Genomic DNA, 19825 nt, shown 5'->3' with positions numbered 1-19825 from the left:
GCCCTGGGGACAGCACCAAGGTAAGGGCCCTCACCAGCCACTCAGAAAATGCTTTCCTTGTGACTTTTGCTGCCCCACTCACCTTCCTCCCATGTCCTGTCGTTTCCCTCATCCCATTTTGCACAATGACAGGGAAGCCTGAGGTTTTACACAGGTTTCTGAAGTGAGGAGCAAGCTTTCAAACAACTGCTTACCTTGCCTAAAAATAGGAGTAGGGTTACACCAGAGGTCCTGCAAGCCCCTCACCATCTCCTCTGAGCTTAGGGGTGTTCAGCCTGGAGAAAAGGAGGCTCAGGGGGGACATTATCACTCTCTACAAGTCCCTGATAGGAGGTGCAGCCGGGTGTGGGCTGGTCTCTTCCCCCAGGTAACAAGCCACAGGACAAGAAGAAGAAGACTCAAGTTGCACCAGGGGAGATTTATGTTGGATATTAGGGAAAATTCCATCACTGAGAGACTCATCAAACACTAGAACAAGCTGCCCAGAGAGGAAGTGCAGTCACTGTACCTGGAGGTCCTCAAAAATGTGTGGATATGGTGCTCAGGAACATGGTTTAGTGCTAGACCTGGCAGTGTTGGGCTCATGGTTGAACTGATGATCTCAGAGGTCTTTTCCCACCTTAAGGACTCCATGATTCCATGGCCCCTGTGATTCTGTGGTCCCACCTTAATGATTCCATGATTTAATTGCCCCTGTGGCAGAAACTCCCAGCAAATGTACAGAAAAATGTCAGAAGTCAAACTAATTCTTCTCATGAGGTATTTCTCTCATTCCTAGCACGCAGTGCATTAGAGACTGGTAATAGAAGTTGCATAAAACAAGAATGTTTAATGGTATTTTAAGTTGATTATATTTTTGGTATTCTTTTGGCAGAAAGTCCTGCAATTTAATTAACTAATTGTGCTGCATGACAAAATTTTATTCACTTTAAACCTCTTTTGCTCCTTGTATTAACATAGTATATAAATATTCCCCTCCTAAGAACATTCTCCATAACATTTGCCACGGTATAAACTTCAGCCCCCTCCTCCCAAAGAGTTCTAAATTTATCTGGTTTATCCTGGCATGGAAGCAGATACATACAATTACTGACAAGACAACCACTATCAAACCCAACTGTTGTTACCCAGACTGAAATTCTTCCAAAAATTAATTATTTAAAATAATCCAAACGGTGCAAATATCCAAAGATCAGACAGATCCATAAAACTTGCCTGTAGCAAAATCATGCAATTAGAATCATGCTCATAAGTGTTGCAGTCTTAAAACATTAATGGAAGGAGTTATTAAAATTGTATTTGATTTGCATTATTACAACACTGAATGCACTATGGAAAACTGAGTCCATGAGTGAGGTGCAGCACAAACCAGAGTATTATTATCTCAGTTGGAACTTTAAAATAGACTCTGCTTTACAGTTCTGCCTGAATTTTCTTTAGTTTTATTGCTCTTGTAAATTGATAAGGATTCCTGGTTTTATATTAGAAATAGAAAATGAGGAGGAGGATAAGAAAATAGTTGTAGATAAAGACTCAGAAAAGCAATTTGAGAAAAAAACAATCCTTCCCAAAGTAAGTAATTTTTATCAGAAATAGGATGTGTTGTTGTGATCATAAGTGCCATCAGAAGCCCCAAGAATTGCAGGGTTTCTGTAGACAACCTAGAGAAAAGTTTCCCCAAATGTGGAAGCAATTATAAAGAAATTCATGACTCACAGTAAGAATTCCTGGTTTTATTTCCATTACAAATAGTCTGCAATTTGTGCATCTCTGTCTGACATCTTTTTATTGGGCACTTACCCTCCCTGACATGTTTATAAAATTACCTGCTTCATTAGTGGGGCATCACCAGCAAATCTGATGCACAAATATTGCCTTTAATCCAGCAGAAAACAGAGTTTGCTGAAGTCAATGGAATAATTTCAATCAATTCCAACAGAATTAGAGATAAACCTGTGAGGGTTAAAAAAGATATATATATAACCACTATTACAAAGTGGAAGAAGGAATACAGGGAATTTTCTTTGCAACTGAGATATTTTTAGGTTTTTTATTCTTTAGAATCCCTGTACAGGCATGTCCCTCATGCACAGTTGTCAAAAATAGTGTTTAGGCATTTAGACTCAAGTTGATTTAATCCAGTACAGAAGTGTGCTCTAAATTTTTCAGGGCAGTGAAAATGTGAAAAAATACTATCTTCATGTTCAAAAACTCCATTTCATTAAGAAGAACAGTGCTAATAAATTAAATAAATGAGATTATTTCTATTAAAAATAGAAATAGTGTCTTGTTGAAAAAATACTCCTTCTTCTGAACTTAAACTATGCTTTAAAATTCAGTATTCAGATCCTTAGCAGGTGTAAATCATCACAGAAATTATGCTGTTACACTTTACATGATATTACCAAATTGTCTTGCTGGTAATTAAGAATATCCTCTATGGAATAAGGACCAATGACAGGAGAAAGTATAAATTGATATTGTCTCAGCACGCCTAAGTGGTAGACAGAAATATTCATGTGCATAATCTTGCACCTTCCCTACATGATACCCAGTGGGCTGAAGTAATAGTGTACAGAATTATCTTGGAAAAGGCAATTCTCAACAGAAACTAAAGAATCTTATGAGTTGTCTGTGTTTCTCATAATTATACATGGCAAAAATTAAGATAAAACTAACAGGCATGCTCTTGGAAAATGTTTCTTTAAAAATGTTTCTTTAAACTTTCTGCATATTATACTCAAGTGTTTTCCAAGCTCAAATTTTCTGTATTTCATTCCAAGAAAATCAGTATCCCTTTCTCCATTTCTCTTTATGGGTCTATCATGTCTGTAATGTACAGCACAGGGAAACCAATGCCATTCCTATTACTCAGGAAGGCAATGAAGCTGTTCTGATCAAAGATGAAATTTCTGAATTCTGGTGTATGAAATTCTGATGAAATTTCTGAATTCTGATCAAAGATGAAATTTCTGGTGCAAATTTCAGGTGAAAGGCCTGAATTCAACAGACTTCCATGAAGGGGCAAACAGCCACTCTGTCCTCTACAGCACAGCTCCCCTAACTCACCAACAGAGAGCCTTGTCCAGAATCAAACTTCTCTTTAAAATGCAAGTGCTCTCCTTCCTCAGTATTAAAAGCGATTCTTGTGAAAATCATTTTCTTCTGATTCTCGTGGAAATTATTTTCAACATCTCCATTAAGGAGATGCCCATTATGAACAGCAGAGGCTCAGGGCTGGAATTTCAGGAGTTCATGAAACATGCTCTGACATATATGTTCAGCCCATGGCTCTCCCCAGTATGCTTTGGGCTTCAGAAATCACTTTGCTTTAATTCCATCTAAGTTACTGTGAGGATACAAGGTCAAAATTCCATGGAACATGATGTTACATCCATGGAACATCAATATACAGCTGATGACCAAGTCCCTGTTTTCTCTTTTTGGATAAAAAGGTCAATATGGGTTTCATTATCCCCCAAAATTAGTCAACTGAGAGAGGAAAAAATACAATGCATAGTGGTGAATGATGCTTGGATGCATGTGTTTAAAGTGTCCTGCTAGTGCAGAGTAACCAGAATCATGATGTCATAAACATGACATTAAAAGGCCAAACATATTAAGACCAAAAAATATTCTGTATAGATTACTAGTGAGCATCCTTATGGCAGACACTGAGGGATATTCTAGATTCTAGCAAGAATCAAGAAAGAATTCGGCATATATGTACATATAGGAGGAGTTTTTGATCTCACATAAAATGTAGAAAGCATAAAATACTGTGTATTAGAGGTCCCCTGAGCAAGAACTATTATCTCAGCATCAACTGCAAACACACTACCATCGGAAGGCTTACTCCAAGGTATGAAAAAAATCCACTAACAGCAGGAAATAGAAAGGTTTGAGAGCTCCTCTGGAAGCCCTGAGAACCAAAGCAGGATGGCTCTGTGCAAGGCAGGCTCCAGCAGCACGGGCCCTCCAGGAGCTCTGATCAGGCACTACCCTGATCTTCATGTCTGCACACTCCAAGTTGCATATCAGCATCTTTCTGAAGCTGCTTGATGTGTGAGGCTCTTTTTTAACCTCTTGGTATCCTGTCTGTATGTGGAATGCAGAGATGTGTGTTTTTTTCCTTATTAATATAGAATAATAAAATAACGTCACCTGTTGTAATGCACCAAGAACTTTGTGGGAAAATTTTTTCCCACAGAGGGAAAATTCTGTGTCCTGCCTACTGAATGACAGGCACAAGCAGCTCCTTCTGTGCATGTGATCACATCCCACTTTGTGCGCGTTGGAGCTTTTCAAACCTCCAGAGTTTTGTGTTTAGCAAAGCAGATGTGCAAATGGAGATCGGGGTGACCTCCCCTCTGAGAAGCAGGCCTTTGACACACATTACTCCCCTGCTGACAGCACCACAAGTGTGGATCAGTTGGCATTTCACACCTGCAACTAATGCAGAAGTTGTAACAATATGAGTGAGCATTAGGGAGAGAAGGGATCCTTTGGACATAAACCAGCTATATTTAACAGGAAAGGTGCAAATCCACATTATGACTCAGGATATGTATTAGCTGCAGCCCTTCCATAACCTAGAAAGAAAGAATTATATCCAAGGGAACTTACCTCAAAGAGTTTCTCTCTCCTCAGGCAGAAGTGATGATTAGGCTAAAACTGGCCATTTGTTTTATCTGTGGGTCGGGAATAGACAATTTAGTCCTTGCAGCTTCAGCTGTCTCGGCTCAAGATCCTGACCTACAATAAATACCTCTCCAATCAATAGAGCACTGAACTTGGAGCACAGCCAAGGACCTTTCCTGGCAACTTTGGCCTGGACTGAGCTGACCTGGTAAATCTGCAGTGTTAGGGGAGAGATCTCACTGAGGATCCTGAGTTCTCCAAGTCCTCCAAGCCTTGGGAAGTCTGTGCCTCCAGTTAGGCTGCTGGGGACAGGAATTACAGCAGCTTTTCACATGCTATTTTCTTGTTGGTGACAGATGCTCTGCACTGCTCCTTGGGCTGTTTGGACTTTCCTAATGCTGCAGCACATATCCTACAACACTCGTCACTGCTCAGGGCTCTCTTCACTGGAGCAGGTCTGAAGCTGCAGAGCATTTGGGGTTGGAAGTATTTGCCCCCCCATTTAGGAGTAGCAAATTTTGTTGAGTGGACAGAAAGGTTCCACCATCCTTTGTACCAGCATGGTCTGGGAGCTCATCTCTGGATGAGTTCTGCAGGTTTCTTTGCCAGTGTCTAAAGGTGGCTGCCCCGATCCCTCCCTATAGCCTGATGCTTTCTGCCTTTCCTCCTGCCTGAGAAATGTCACTGCTGTGAATGGGCAGCTTCAGCTCCTCCTGCCAGGCTGGGAAGGAGCCACAGCAGCAATTCTCTCCTTGAAAATCAGGGTGCAACCCCCACCAAAAGGGGCCCCTGGGCAGTTACGTGACATTTCCTTGGGAAAGGAAACCGGTTCGTCACCTCTTGCTTAACGGTGTCACCTCAAGGCAGAGCTGAGGAGCACCCATGGGCACCAGAGATAAGGTTGCATTAGTAACACCCTATCCATCTTGTTCTGAAGATCGTGGAATCATAGGAAAGCTTGGGTTGAAAAAGACCTTCAAGATCACCTAGTTCCAAGACATTCTGTTTTCCAGCCTCAAATGTGACATAACATTAAAAATGTGGTGAGAGTCTCACTTACATAAATGTTAATTTATAGATTGTCCTACCAAAGAAAGTAAAGCATCTCTCCCAGCTCATCTTCCTGATTTCTCTTAGAAGATAGAACAGCTCCAAAGTAGATGAGAGCTGTCACCATCCATGACCCCTTGGGGCGAGAACTGTATGAAAACACAGAAAAGGTGTTCTTAATGCAGAATGACATAAACTACAGATGAAGTATGTGTGAATACTTTTGTGTAAGGTGACTGTATGAATGTACTCTGCAAAATGCATTTTGGGTGTCGTTGAGAATAGTAGTGCACAAAATTCAAAGTTACCAGGAATATTAAAACAGGTGGGAAAGGCACAGAATAGACAAAGGAAATTGTAGATAAAGGCAGGAAAAAGGGAAAGATGATAGATGTGGAGACAGCTAAGAGGATGACAGGTGACACAGGCAGGATGAGGTAGGACAAACCCAAATGGTTCATTAGATGGAAAAATGTCTCTCTGGCATTGTACTTTTAGTTTGTTTTTCCACAGTGGTGTTACAGTTCTGTTTCTACTGCTACTGCAAATGCAGCACTGAAGTTCTCCTGATTAGTTTTTCCCCCCTGTGTAAGATGTCCTTTATGCTGTGATGAGATCATTTGTGTATTAGTTCATTTTAATCTTTTCAGAAGGAATCCAGGAACTGTGGTGAGGTCATGACTGCAGTAATGTCTAAAAGGATGGTTTTATAGAGGAGGGGAGGAATATTCCTCTCATTTAGCAAAACTCTAACAGAATTGGTGGCTCTCAAGTGTGTTGGACAAGTTAAGGTTTGGGTTTTTTTCTGTTGTGTGTGTTTGCAAAGGACAGTCTGCTTCATACTCTTGTTTTTCCCTAAGTATTGCATAAATCTAATAAAGGTTGCAGACAAAGCACCCTGTTAGAACTTCACCTGAATAATCCTCTAGCATCATCCCGACCCATGGCACCTCCCAGTTTTACAGTCAAGAGCATGGTAAATAAATCCAGACTCCTCTGATGGCCTGAGTGTCCTCACATCAGACCTTCTGTACCACTGAGAAGGCAGATGCCTCACTGAGAGCATCCTTGTTCCCATATCAAGGAGAAAAATCCTTGGGGCATGCCCCAGGACCATGGTATCACTCTTTAATATGATATATCTGTGCCTCATGGGTCAATGGAGCAATGTCAGGCATGAGTTTGGACCGTGACATTTCAGGCAATGACCCAAAAATAAAAGTGCAAAAATTTCACTGTTACTCTGATTTTCACCTCCAGTCTTTCCCACTCTCTGTGGAAGTGACAAGACTTAATGATACAATTCTGAAATGTCTCTGGATGGATTTAATACTGGAAAGAGACATGTAGACAGATGGAATCACGTACCTTGCTTTGCCATGGCCAATGTATTATATTTTAAGGTGTTCTAACGAACTTTAAAATTATTCCCCAGCATGCATTGGTCAGAGGGGTTCTTCTGAGTTTGCCATCTTCCTGGATCCTTGAGATCGTTCCCTCTGGATCTGTTGGATCAACAGCAGAGTGGTGATAACAAATACACTGCTGCTTTAACTGTGCTTTCCCTCTCTTTGCTAAATGGATTTGTGCATACCGAGAGTTACACTGCTCGTCTTTTAGCAACTTCAGGGCATCTGTCATGTGCTCAAAACCAGTTCCCCTCTCATATCTAGAGACCAAATGTCTTGGATGATCCATGGGACACAGAAGACACCACAGGCTTAGTTTTGCTCCAGGGGTTTGAGAGATTTAGTTACCCAGAGAGGAGTGGGAGATTAATGGTGCTCGTTGATGGTGACAGGGACCTGAGTGCTCTAAATCCCATCACAGGCAGAGAAGAACCCACCTCTACACACTCCTAATATGCATAACTATGGAAAGCCTTTTAAATAAAAAAGACTAATTAATAATGCCTAGTGGTCTAGGTGTCTAAGTATGAATTGTCAGGGATTTCTGCAGGCTCAGGGAGGTGGGGAAATGGGTTAACATTGCATTGTTTCAAATTACAGGGTTTTAGATTGTTTCAAACGAGAAGCAGAGAGGGTTTCCACACCAGATTTGAGACTTTTATTCTCTTTTATTTGTACTCAAATTTCGGCTTCAGCTCACATTGTCATTCTGCCCAGGCTGCTTCCCAGACCAGCTAATTTGTCTACCTGTGTTCCATTTTAGCCTTGGTTTTAATTTGAGGATGATTCCTGCTAATACCAAAGACTGGATAGGACATCCATTAAAAGTCTACACAGCAATTGAAATGGAAAATTCCAAAAGAAACCCTATTAGAGTTTTTCTCCATCAAATCAACATTACAGACTTCTTATGCATTTCTTAATTAGACATTGATATTAACTGGACTGTTGCATGATTTAAATCTAGCTCTTAATCTCAGCTATTCTATGCTGCTGTAGTTTTTATGACATCCAACCAGCGACTGCTTTATGCATTAATCTATCTGGAAAACCACCTTCACATTTTTTTTGTCTTTTTTTAGAAGAATAAAGGCCCCAAGAAGGAAATGAAAGCTTTTGGGTTCAGCCATTAGTAATTTTCTGCTTAGTATTTGAAAAATTGCTTATTTTAATTGCTTCATAGAAGAAAAAGATATCAAAGCTAACATTCTTTCTCTCCAAACTTTGTAATTATTTCTCTCAGACTCTTATTTGAAATGCCTTGAAAGGATTTTCATTGAAATGTAGATTTCTTCTCTTTCAAAAGTACTTTTATTCCCCTGTGCTTCTTTCCCTTTTTTTTTTTTTTCCTATTGACTTCCTCTCTAGATTTAGAGCAAAAACATAGTCTCCAATGTCTGGACACTGCAGCATGTGTCACACAGATGTCCCCAAAGTGACATCTTCTTTAAACCTAACCTTCCCATGGCCTATAGACTGTGCTGACAATTTGCCTTAGGTCTTAGTCTGGTACCCTTGGGCTTCCTCCAGGGATAGCAAGGAAAAGTCATAGGTTTTATAGGGGTTTGCTCTATCTACTAATGCTGAAAAGTATTGTGTGATTTGCTAATTAATATCACCACCAAAATTAGGAAGCTAATGGAAAAATTCTGTAAAAACGTATGAGGGTATCAGTGAGCTGAAGCCAAGGCAGAGGTAAGCCTTGTACAGTTTTGGGTTCTGTTTCCAGCAGTGTAAATTCTGAATATCCTAACCCAGAGGGGAATTTACTAACCAAACCCTGTAGTTAATTCTGCATTGTATTTAAATGTCAGTAGCACAAAGCCTGAGGATCATGTTGGCCTCCACAGTAATCCTTGATACCAATACAGCAATAGCAGCAAGAAGTTCTTTATTTCACCTATACATTTTCAGAGAGCATTATTTACTAATAGATTATGATCTGGTCAAAGTGATCTATACATTCATTACATCTGGAGTGGGCTTTCATAACTCACAGGACCTAAGAATGAGGCAAAACTCGCACTTGTTTATGGTGCTGCAGTTCTGCTCAGCAAGAAAAGGTGCAGAGAAAACACTGTCCTAAGCACTTGTGGTCTGCTCTGGGTCCCAGGTGATTTCTCATGCCAGCTCACAAATATCCTTAAGAGCCTCAGAAGAGTGGGGATGTGGCTGCCCCAGAGCCACCTCAAAATGCAGCTTTGCAAATCAGTCACCCCACAAGCCTCGTGCAGCCGTGGCTGAGGTTATCTCCCCGGGGAAATCTTCCCAGTGGAACAAAACATTTTGAGAATAGAAGATGGAAATGAAGCTAAAGCATTCTCAATATCAGATTTTGCACACTTTTTTTTTTTGCAATAACACAGAGGGAAGAAAGAGAATAAGAAAATGAGTTAGAGGGAGATGGAGAGAGAGATGGTCTATTAAGCAAAGCTACTTTTTTACTCTCTGAATTTACAGTCCTGATAGACATCTCTTTTCAAAATTACTCATTTTTTATATTCAGATACTACAGCTTTCAGTACTAGATCCTAGATTTGTCTGGACAGATTACCCTCTTATTTCCACAATGAAACTTAATTATCCTTTTTATGTCTTCAGAGACTTCCAGTTATTTCCTGAACTGTTCCTGGGGACAGAGAGCAGCTGATGGGTCAGTCAGTAAAGTAAATACTCTGCATCCCTACTGTTTTTAAGACAAAAGCCCCTTGGCCCCAGGTCTTTTTAGAATATTTTGAGGGCTAGCACATATAATTTGCTCAGATCTACTTTTCTGAGCTTTTTTACTTTTTGTGACTAGGCAGAGACTCATCATTTTCTCACCACCTTTCCGTGTATTGCTTGGAAGCATCTAAATGTGACTAACTCACCTGGAATCCGTAGAGGGATATTTGAATGCGTCATCCCTGAGACAAGAATAACTCCTCCTGAAATCCAGGGTGGAATTGACTGCGTGGCTTCAAACACCCCTTCCTGTACCCCTGCTGTTGCAGCAAGAAGGAATGCATCCGAGTGCTTAGAGCCCAAATGAATAAATAAACAGGTTCAAAGCAATGGCAGGAGCACGTAGGGGTGTGGAAGTTGCTACTATTGAGTAGTTTCTGGATTTTAGGACACTCCAGGTTTCATCTGTAAAGAAAACTATAACACATAATCCACTGTCACTGCATTCTGTCTGAGCAGAGCTAACACAGAGCAGTCAACATGAAAATATCACCTAAAATAACCCAGGACCTGCAAGTACTGAACAGAAAATTATGAGTATTCATTCGGACTTTGAGAATTATTTTTTAGCTTTTTTTCTTTTTTTTTTTAAGTCTCAGTTGTTCAAATTAGAAAGTAAAGAAGCGTTACAACTAATTAAAATATAAATTGGCCACAGAAAATCACCCAAATCATCGGGAAGTAGAGAGAGAACACAACTGGGCATGTGTTATAGAATCGTGTGTGAATTAAATGCTAAATCCTAAAGGGCTGACCTGGCAAAATAATATTAATATATAAATAGAGTAGGTGTTGCTGTGGTACCCAGGTACACTTTACTGGGTTGAACAAGTAGTGGTCAAATGTAGTTTAACTAGGCTGGGATGAACAACAGACTTTGTATGGACTTTACATATTGTATTCACCCCGAATTAAACAAAATTTCTCTTACCCTGGCACAGTATTCACACTGCAGTCGCATCTCTGCATGGAAGTTCCTTCTTCCAAGTCAAACTTGTGACCCCAGCCCGAAAGCAGGAACCAGCATGGTTCAGTATCACTGAGTCTGTCATACCAAAACCAGAAATTAAGATGTCACTGAGGTATAAAACACAAGTTTCTCTGTCACACCCAACCTACATTTTCTCCAGATGAGCTCATCATACTCGGTTTCCACTATCCTCAGAGAACAGATAATCTGTTTTCTATAAATACGATAAAGAGTGCTTCAAACGACATGACATTTTTTCTATTCATCATTTCGGTGATTCAAAATAAGTGTGAAGGGAAAAGATGCTGAAAGCAACAAGCAGCAGGAGCCCAGGACTGAGGAGCTCAGGAGGCTGAGTCCCCATTTTTGCTGGGTTTTGATGGATTCTCCCATCTCAGACCTGTCACCTGAACCTTCAGCCTGGGTGCATTTACCTCCACAGGGTCCTGCAGCCCCGTGAGCTGCACAATAAACTGGGTCCTGATCTCATCTCTGCCCTCACTCCCTGCAACTGGAAAAAGAGTGATAAAAAATAATAATAAGCCCAGAATAATTATGTATTGTCTTTTTAGTGAAACAGGCCTTGAGCACTGAGAGCTCTCCACTGGGAGAAGTCCCATTTAAAAAATCTCCCTGACATAAAAATGAATCGGATCCTGTTACATGAATGGCCTGTATTTACTATTCCTTTCACTTACCTTCTAGTCGTTCATTTTCTGAGCTGACTTGAGATCTTCCTCTGTTGTCAGCAGGAATTGGGTAACAAGAACTTGCTGGAAATAGAGTGGTAAACAAATAAACAAACACAGAGAAGGACCTGCTGACTTGGCAGATGCACTATTACAACCATGATGTAAAACTATCAAACAACAAATGCAACTTCTGAATGTCTCATGACTCACATCACAAACAGTGAGGGGGGAAACTGAAAGAGAATTAATGAATTTGGAACAACACTGGATTTTCAGATCATAGGAAAATCAGGACAAGTCTGGGTTGAATTCTTGGTCTGAATCAAATATTCTTCTTCCTGTAGCCATCAATCACCACATCCATTATCTGTAAAAAATGCATCACTTGGACTACCCCAACAGCAATGACCACTCTACTATAACCAAGAAAATCAGTCAGCATCTTTGCTCTAGGGTAAGGAAAATATTTGGACACTTCAGGAGTACTCATTTCTCCTCCCAAGAGCCCAAAACCTCTAAGTGTGTTACCAGGGCTCCTTGCTTCATCTGTTTCAATTTTGAAGCTCTTGGAAAAGGTAACAGTTCACAACTGCTGCAATGGTCTTGCCCCAGGGAGATGGACAAAGCAGCAGGGCAGAGGCAGAAACACCACAAGGAACCCAACGGATGTTTTCTTGGGAAAAAGGGGAGATTAATTAAAGGGGAAAATCTGCTGGTCATTAAGTGTCCTGGAGCAACTATTGTGACACTGAAGCAGTGAGTTTCTGTGTGGCTTTAAGACATCTGCCCTGAGGAAACATTTGCAATTGAAACTGTGTCCTCCTTTTCCCAAGTCTCGGATTCCCATGGGCCAGCAGTTGCCTTGCTAAATGAAATGCTTCTTTAGGGAGACTGGCTGGCCCCAGGGATTGGTAATGCAATATAGAGCCTTTCATCTCTCACCCATGAACCCAAGTCAAACAGAGTTTGGTAAATGGCCAATAACCCCTACAATTCCAGGGCTGTTTGGTGACCTGTGCGAAATGAGGAGGGTCATCTCTGTGTCTGTTTACTAGAAGGCAAGTGTCAACTTCACCATAAAAAAGGACACAGTTACTACTCATTATCACCCAATTTAACATTCTGAAGACAAGAGAACGAGCCTGGAAAACTCAGCCATCTTCTGACCCAACCATGGCGGTCCCAGTACATCAGGGCTTGAGGAACATTAATGAGGACAGTTGCATTGTAGCAAACCAGGCTGTGCCTCTCCTGCCAACCAGAAATCCAAGTCTGAGCCACTCTCAGCTGCATGTGATTACAGTCCTTCCCAGATCCACATGGAAATCCACAGGACTCTGTCCAGTTTTTGGGTGCATTGGGCACTAAAACACAACCATGAAGTTACACAATGCTGCAGGCTTCTGCAAATCTGCATTTATGGTCTTAAATAGGCACAGGCAACTCACACAGGGACCCAGAATCCAGCACTGACAGAGTTAATGTGCTGAGGAGCCCTGCACTGAAAGGCTCTGTTCCCTCACCCATGGTGAATATAGTGTTCTGGTTACCAAAATAGCTGTATTTGGAAGGGTTGAAGGCCAGAAGCTCACTGCAGTACCCACTCTTGCCCTATGCACTGCTCATTTTAAGGTCAGACCTTTAGCATCAGGAATCTGTTAGAAGAAAGAGGAATCGCTTTAAAAGTTGTTGCCACTCTGGGGATTACCCTGGAAGGTCTGAGAGGGTAAAGGAAAGGGCAGGGGCAGATAAACACTTGGCCACATGAAAAATCAGCTGCCCCTAAATTTCAATACATCTGCATAAAACTCCCAAAACTGCAGCCAGCTTGTTCTTCCTCACAGTGTTCCCAGTCACCAGTCTCATTTTGCAGCCCTTCTCCTGCCACAGCAATGCTAACTCTGTCATTGTCAGCTGAGTTACTGTTTAATCCCTCCTATCTTGATTAATTGCATTAAATTGGTATACCTATGTTAATTAAACAGAAGATGGCAGAGGCAGCTTTTACTTCTTGTTCTTTTGTGTAGATCATTTCCCAGGGCTTCACAGGTTGTGGAAAAATAACAATACAGACACACCACACATCACATTTCAGCACAGCTGATAAAGCTATTTTTCCCATACAGTGGTCCATGATTCTTTTTGCATATCACAGTACAGGTTTAATTACCACGCTGCTGCTGCATGGCAGCTCTTCTTGCTTTTTCTTTTTTTTTATTTGTATTATTTGCAAGTCATAATCATGTTTTCCTGTCATCCCCGAGCAATGTGCATGCGTGCGTACAGGCAAATGCCAAGCCTGGAAAGGAAATTTGATGCGTGTCCATGAATTAGAGTTTTCAAACTTTGGCTGAAGATTAGTACATGTAAACATAGCTCTGCCCCCTTCATCTTGGATAATTGGTCACAAATGCTACTTGACACTTCTCAAATCAGACACTTTACATACTTCTGAGCATAGCTGAACTTTTTTGGCAGGAATTAATTTGCTTTGCAACTTAGCTGCTCATTCCTGGCCCGATCCCTGCTGCAGTGATTTCAGGGCAATGTTCTGCCCGTGTGAGGAGCACAGAGGCAGGACCGGATCTGTTTGCCAGCGCCGACGAGCCCGGCTCTGTTGACTCCCTCAGAAAAACAATTACTGCAGCTAATGTTCTGCCCTTTGCCAGCCTTGATTAACACTGGGGTTTTTACCTTCAGGCCCCTCTTTCTATTCCAATGACTGAGCAAGTTATAATGCATCAGGGGACATCACAAAAGAATGGGGAAGGAGATGTAGCATCCCCAGAAAATGCAACTTTTGACATACCAAAACCCTTCCACAGCTTTATGGGAGATGGTCACAGACACCATCCAAGGAAACTCTCTCATTTTTTTTTTTCCTGCCCTTCCTGCAAACAGTGCACGCTCCAGCAGAGAGGGGAAATCCATTTCTGGAGTAGTGATGGAGTTTGAAGCAGGCACAGAATTTCGTGCTATTAAAGAGCCCCCTGTTTGCTCTGACAGTTCAGTGTGTTTACTCACCCTGCACCAGCACTGAGAGAGCTGAGCAGACCATATGCTCACTTAGAAGGGCTGCCAGGTCTCAGGGAGCATTGCTGTGCCTGCTCCAGGAGGGGTCTGGGACAAGAACACATTCCATGAAGGATTTCACTAGGAATATTGTATTTTATCTGGTGATTTATTTCTGTCCAGTCTCTGGACTAAATGGCAGATTATCAGCATTTCCATGTAGATCTATGAATAACCAGTAGAAAATCTCATTTGCCCTTTATTCACTGAGATGTTGATAAGCTGCAGCATATTAAAAATATTTGTCAGTTTGTTCTTCTCAGCTATCAAGTAGGGTATGTGCCAGCATGGCTGCTTCACCCAGAAAATGGAGAGAAAATGACTAAAACAATGTCGGTTCTAGGAGAAGGTGACCATTTGCATGAGTTATTTTAGGATTATTGCCTTGCTTCTAACTAAAACTTAAATCTGTAAATTATATTGAGCCCCTACCTGCAGAAGCAAAGGGTGGAACTTTGTGCTGTGCTTCAGGTGTAGAGAGGAGCAAATCCCTGGTGGTGCACTTGTATTTCCTTGGTTCTCAGGGCTTCCTGCAGCTCGAAGCACTGATGAGGAGTAGCCAAGACAGAAAGAGTCCCCACCTCTGGCCTCTTGTGCCATGACCAAGAGCTGGCCCCAGGGCCAGGGAACCAGCTGCATCAGCCACCTTTGAGTGCTTGGTCCCCCTGCTTTCCAATCATGGTCTTGTGATGCTTCATCCCTAGAAAAGAAGGGTAGCTCCTGTTATCAGAAATATGGCAGATTCACTGGGGAGAAGCAATAATTGCCCCAGAATTCAAAAAAAAGACATGGCATGTTAGTATGTCTTGAGTTTTTATAGGTTCATGGTTTAAAATAAACAAATTGAGATGTATTTTGCTTCCTTCTGTTTAACTCTGATGTTTGAATCACTGTGGGAGTGGTGGGTATGATATTCCTAGGTTGAACAAGGCAACAATTGGCCAAGAGATATAGCACAGCTCTAAAGTCTGAGCTAAGGAGGATGCTTGGTTTCCATTACTATTATCTATGACTATAAATTTAGCTTTCAGGTCCTAGACATTTTAAAATAACATGTCTAGTGTTGGAATAGGAGACTATCAGAAAAAGTGAATTACAGGTTACAGGCTTCCAGGATTTGCAGTAAAAGAACTATTACTGTAATTACACCTGTGGAGTCCTCATTTATGTTGTTATTAGGGGAAAGGATGGGAGAATTAGGATGTATGGAAAGAAAACATTGCAGAAGGGGAGCTAAATAGTTTAGCTGGGACAAAGAACTATGATGGCTCCTGGTCACAGTTGTGTTTCCAGCACATGAAATCACCATGTGCATGTGGACCTGAAATGTCCAGGGATTTAGGTGAAACCACTATGGATCACCAGTATCTGGTACAAATAGAAACAAACCTGAGCCCCTAGATTGGGAGCTGATACCTTTTTGTACCATTGAACACCTCCATGGTCTCTGCTGGGTGCAAATGGGGATTGACCAAGTGACTCCATGAGCTCCATTCTTCAGAGACAAAAGTCCTTCCCCATCCTCAAAGAAGATCAAACCCAGATTCTTGAAGATTTGGAATTAGACTAGAATAGGGAAAAACAAAATCTTTCTTTTTAGGGGAGAGGTGAATCTCCATTTTGTCTCGTTATTTTGTCAGGGCTGAGTGGCCATTATTAGTCCATGGCTACTTGCTGGTGTAAATCCAGTGTCACCTCCTGGATGTCATTACTTAAAGTCAGCAAATTTGTGCTTCAGTGGCCGAAGATTTGCTTGCTTAATGCCTGGTTTCATCAACAAATTCAGGCTGGCAATGACATCCTACTTGTCTAAGTTAATATACAGCTTTGCACTGTCCTTGTTTCCCTTCCCATTCAAACTTATGGCTCTGTGTTGGTGTCTACCAAAAACCAGCATCACAGCTGAAGAGAATAAAGTGATGAACGAACATGAGGTTTGCATGTAGATAATTAGAAGTCCGGCTGAGTAGATCACATTATTTAATGTATCATCATTATGTTTGTATTTAAAAAGCATTTAAAATATATTATTTCTTCTATTACTCCATCTCTTCAGTGCTCTGACACCAGGGTTGAATCGTGCTGTGTGTTTTGGTAGAGATTTGTTCTCTAAAACATGATGGAACTATGTGGATCCACTGTAATAAGTGAGTTGTCCCTGCTTGAGGAAACTCTTGTGTCAAGAGTAAAATCCTTGTTTGGCTGTGCCGCAAGAAGCAGGATGGTATTTAATTATGACAGCTGAAACTCATCTCCAAGTGCAGACAATATTGATTTGTTCCAATAGAGAAAAGGTGGAATTAAAAAGCTGGTTTACTTAGAAATTTACGTATTCCTAAAAATGTCTGTTCAGCTCATTTTTAAATTTGATTTCTTATCCCAGGTGAATTACACTGCATTTCTGAATCTCAAGAACTGCCTGTGCCCGATAACAGCTGATCGAAGTATACCAGCATAATTCAGTTGTTTTGATTGTAAGATTTTTGCTTGCTGCTTTATTGGACAATGGTGTTTGCAAAAGAGAGTTGAAGAGCACCAGAGATGGAATTACAGCCCACAGTTGGTGCATGAGACTCAATATTAGGATAGGACCACAGTCTATAAGGTCAGTGGCAAATTATACCAGCTAGCAGGCAACATCAATGCCTGGTTCTGTAAAAAAAACCAGCAAGGAGAATCTGTGCCAGAGTCCCAGCATGACAAATGAACTTGGGCAAGTTGAAGATAATCATGATTATTTAATATTCCACAGCTCTACAACTTGATACTCTGTGGACAAAAGATCAGAAGTCTGCTGAATCCAAAGTTTTGAATCTTTGGGTCAATATGCTTCTCATGTCTTCAACATTGTTTAATTTAGGAGGAAACAGTTCTGAGCTAAGATAAGATCTCAGACAAAATTGACGTGGACTCACAACATGGCCTAACATAACAATTTAATCTGTCCTGTGCTTCCCCTGAAAGAAGGCTTAATAACTGTGGTATGATTTCACCTGCTGCTTCTAACATTTGCTCATTCTTTTTTCCTGAGCAAATTTGGATTATCAGATGGCGAGCAGCTTTGTTCATAGTAGACAAACTTGAATTCATTTAGGATTAATAACAATAGGTTCAATCTTGGATTCAATGGCAGTTCTTAATGAATGGAGTCTTTGGAAGATAAATGTTTGTTTGTGTGAAAAGAGAAATAATTAATTCTCCATTTTTCTGGGTATGAGGTGATTATAGTACATATCACAAAATGTTTTCCCTGTGTTTCCAGCCCTGGGTATAAGAACTGCAAGAATGTTCCCCAAGCCCCAGCATTGCAGATATGAGCCATTTTGACCTTGTCATTTCAAAATCTGAAGTTTTGCAATGAATTGCTTGTGTGAGAAAAAAAAATGTATCTCTTACTCACAGTACTCTCAGGTGCTCCTGGAGATCTGATGCAGGTTAGTGAGGAGGGAGGGAGGAAGGTCCACATCACTGCGATCCATCAGCAGCCATGGGTCAGCACTGGGTCACTTGCATGAAGGAGTCAAGGCTGGATTTTGGCCCAATCCTCACCATTGCCTTAGACATGGGCATCTTCCAAATTCCTCTGGGAAATCCCACGTTCTTCATCACTGTCCCTGTCTCTTGGGAAGCAGCCGGAGCCCACCGTGCCCGGCCAGGAGAGGCTGTGCTGCCCAGCACCCGGTACCCACTGACCTCAGGAGGAATTAACAGGCTCCAGCAAACGTACCCTGCAGGCAATTTTACCCTGCAAAAACATCACCCACATTGCTAGACTTTAGGACAACAAATTAGAGCTTTTAATATGCACTGGCCGCTTTTTTTTTTTCACCCCCCCATCCCCACACCACCACCATCCCCCCTCCCAGCCCAGTAACATCCAGTTGCTTAATTCCATTTGAAATCACCCGGGTTAGGCACCTAAATAATCTTGTCCTTCATGCCTGTCAACATCTTGAGGCACCTAACCACCTTTAGAGATGTGGTGTGAAAGCTTGTGAACGATGCAATCGAGGAGGGAAACAAAAGACAAGTATCCCTATTTGCTGCCCAAGAATCCACAAAGAATGCTGCTTCAGCTCTGCTCTGATTTCTAATTAGATTATGAGTGATGTAGGACTCTGAAGCCAAGCTGGAGTTTGTGCTAGCACTTTGCATGTATGAATGACAAAGGGACACCACTTTCATATTGATTTAAGCAAGCCAGTGGAAGAATGTTTAAACATCAAGTGCTTGATGTCCCAGTTTGCCAGAGCACCTGGAAATATCAAATTAATTCCAGGTGTTCTGCCATTAAGAAAGGCTTGCTGCTTTTACAGCCACACATACAAAATGTGGCTCCCAGTTCCACAAATAAAAACGGAATGGTTTCTGCTCCTAATGCCTCGGTAACTCCGACATATTGCAAGTTCTGGAAAGAATTTTAATCTACATAGTTTTTTTTTTTAAATGGGGAGGGGAGTGAGGGGGGAAAGATTTTAAATATGCTGCATACAATTTGTGATGGTCATCTCTAAAATGCAGCTCCATTATCCTTTTCCATTTGGAATGAATGAGGCTAATTAATTTCAGGCCATACTTGATGAGGTCAGCACCATACGAAGGGTGCGTGCTAGACATTGCTAATCTCTTTCAGCTGAGAGTGATGAATTAAAGATGAAGCATTCCTTTGCAGGCCTAATTTAGAATGTATATCAAAAACCTACAGCAAATAATACTATACCCTACAACAAAGGAAAACTTGTTCTCTCAGGCTCCCATGTAGGGTTGATTTTAAAGGCATTTTCATTTCGCTTTGGAATTCCAGCTGTGGATGGGTGAAACAGTTCAGAAAATTCAAGCTTTCTCTCGTTCTATTGCTTTTATGGACAAAAGTAGGCAAGGGGGGGCTAAGGGGAGAGAGAAACTGGTCCGTGTTTGATCCTGTATGTCCTGTGATTCTGACTGTACGCTCGGCATTTGGGAAACCAAGCACCTGTGACGTGACACCCCCCAGGGCCACACTCACATCTTGCTGTTGGGGATTCCTAGGTCTGAGGGGAAAGCAGTCAAGGGTCCCCTTTGGTTCAGCAACATCCCAAGAATGTTTTGTTGGACATTGCTGGGTCACCCAACAAGGACAGGAGCTTCCAAGCCTTATAGAGCTGTCATTCTCCCCAGGGATAAACACCTCCCTATGCAAAAAGGTCCCATCACATCTAGATAGCAGATAACAAAACTAAATGGAACAAATCACTGTGAAAGCAACCAGGTCTGGGAGCAGGACAAAT

The 19825-nt window shown here is 41.5% G+C and overlaps 1 long non-coding RNA gene across 9 annotated transcripts in view; it reads right to left on the bottom strand.

Moving 5' to 3' along the window:
• Positions 1 to 534: 534 nt before the first annotated feature.
• The window catches only part of LOC128934944 (uncharacterized), a 36411-nt gene continuing 17120 nt past the window's right edge, over positions 535 to 19825 (bottom strand). For 4 of the 9 annotated variants that reach the window (XR_008482901.1, XR_008482902.1, XR_008482903.1 and 1 more), the window contains 6 exons: positions 17959 to 18303; positions 14991 to 15258; positions 10756 to 11567; positions 9971 to 10241; positions 4627 to 4691; positions 845 to 1953 (listed from right to left, as the gene is read on the bottom strand). This is a non-coding gene — a long non-coding RNA (uncharacterized LOC128934944). Of the gene's footprint in view, positions 797 to 844; positions 1954 to 4626; positions 4692 to 5304; positions 9443 to 9970; positions 10242 to 10755; positions 11568 to 14990; positions 15259 to 17958; positions 18304 to 19825 lie in introns of those variants that run through there. The other 5 variants (XR_008482905.1, XR_008482904.1, XR_008482909.1 and 2 more) reach the window with 5 other exon arrangements.

Source organism: Melozone crissalis, unplaced genomic scaffold (genome assembly GCF_028551555.1).
Source record: "Melozone crissalis strain CALT ecotype California unplaced genomic scaffold, PUWL_Pcris_2 ptg000014l_1, whole genome shotgun sequence".
NCBI classification, from domain to species: Eukaryota; Metazoa; Chordata; class Aves; order Passeriformes; family Passerellidae; genus Melozone; species Melozone crissalis.
This window is presented reverse-complemented; position numbering and strand designations above follow the sequence as displayed.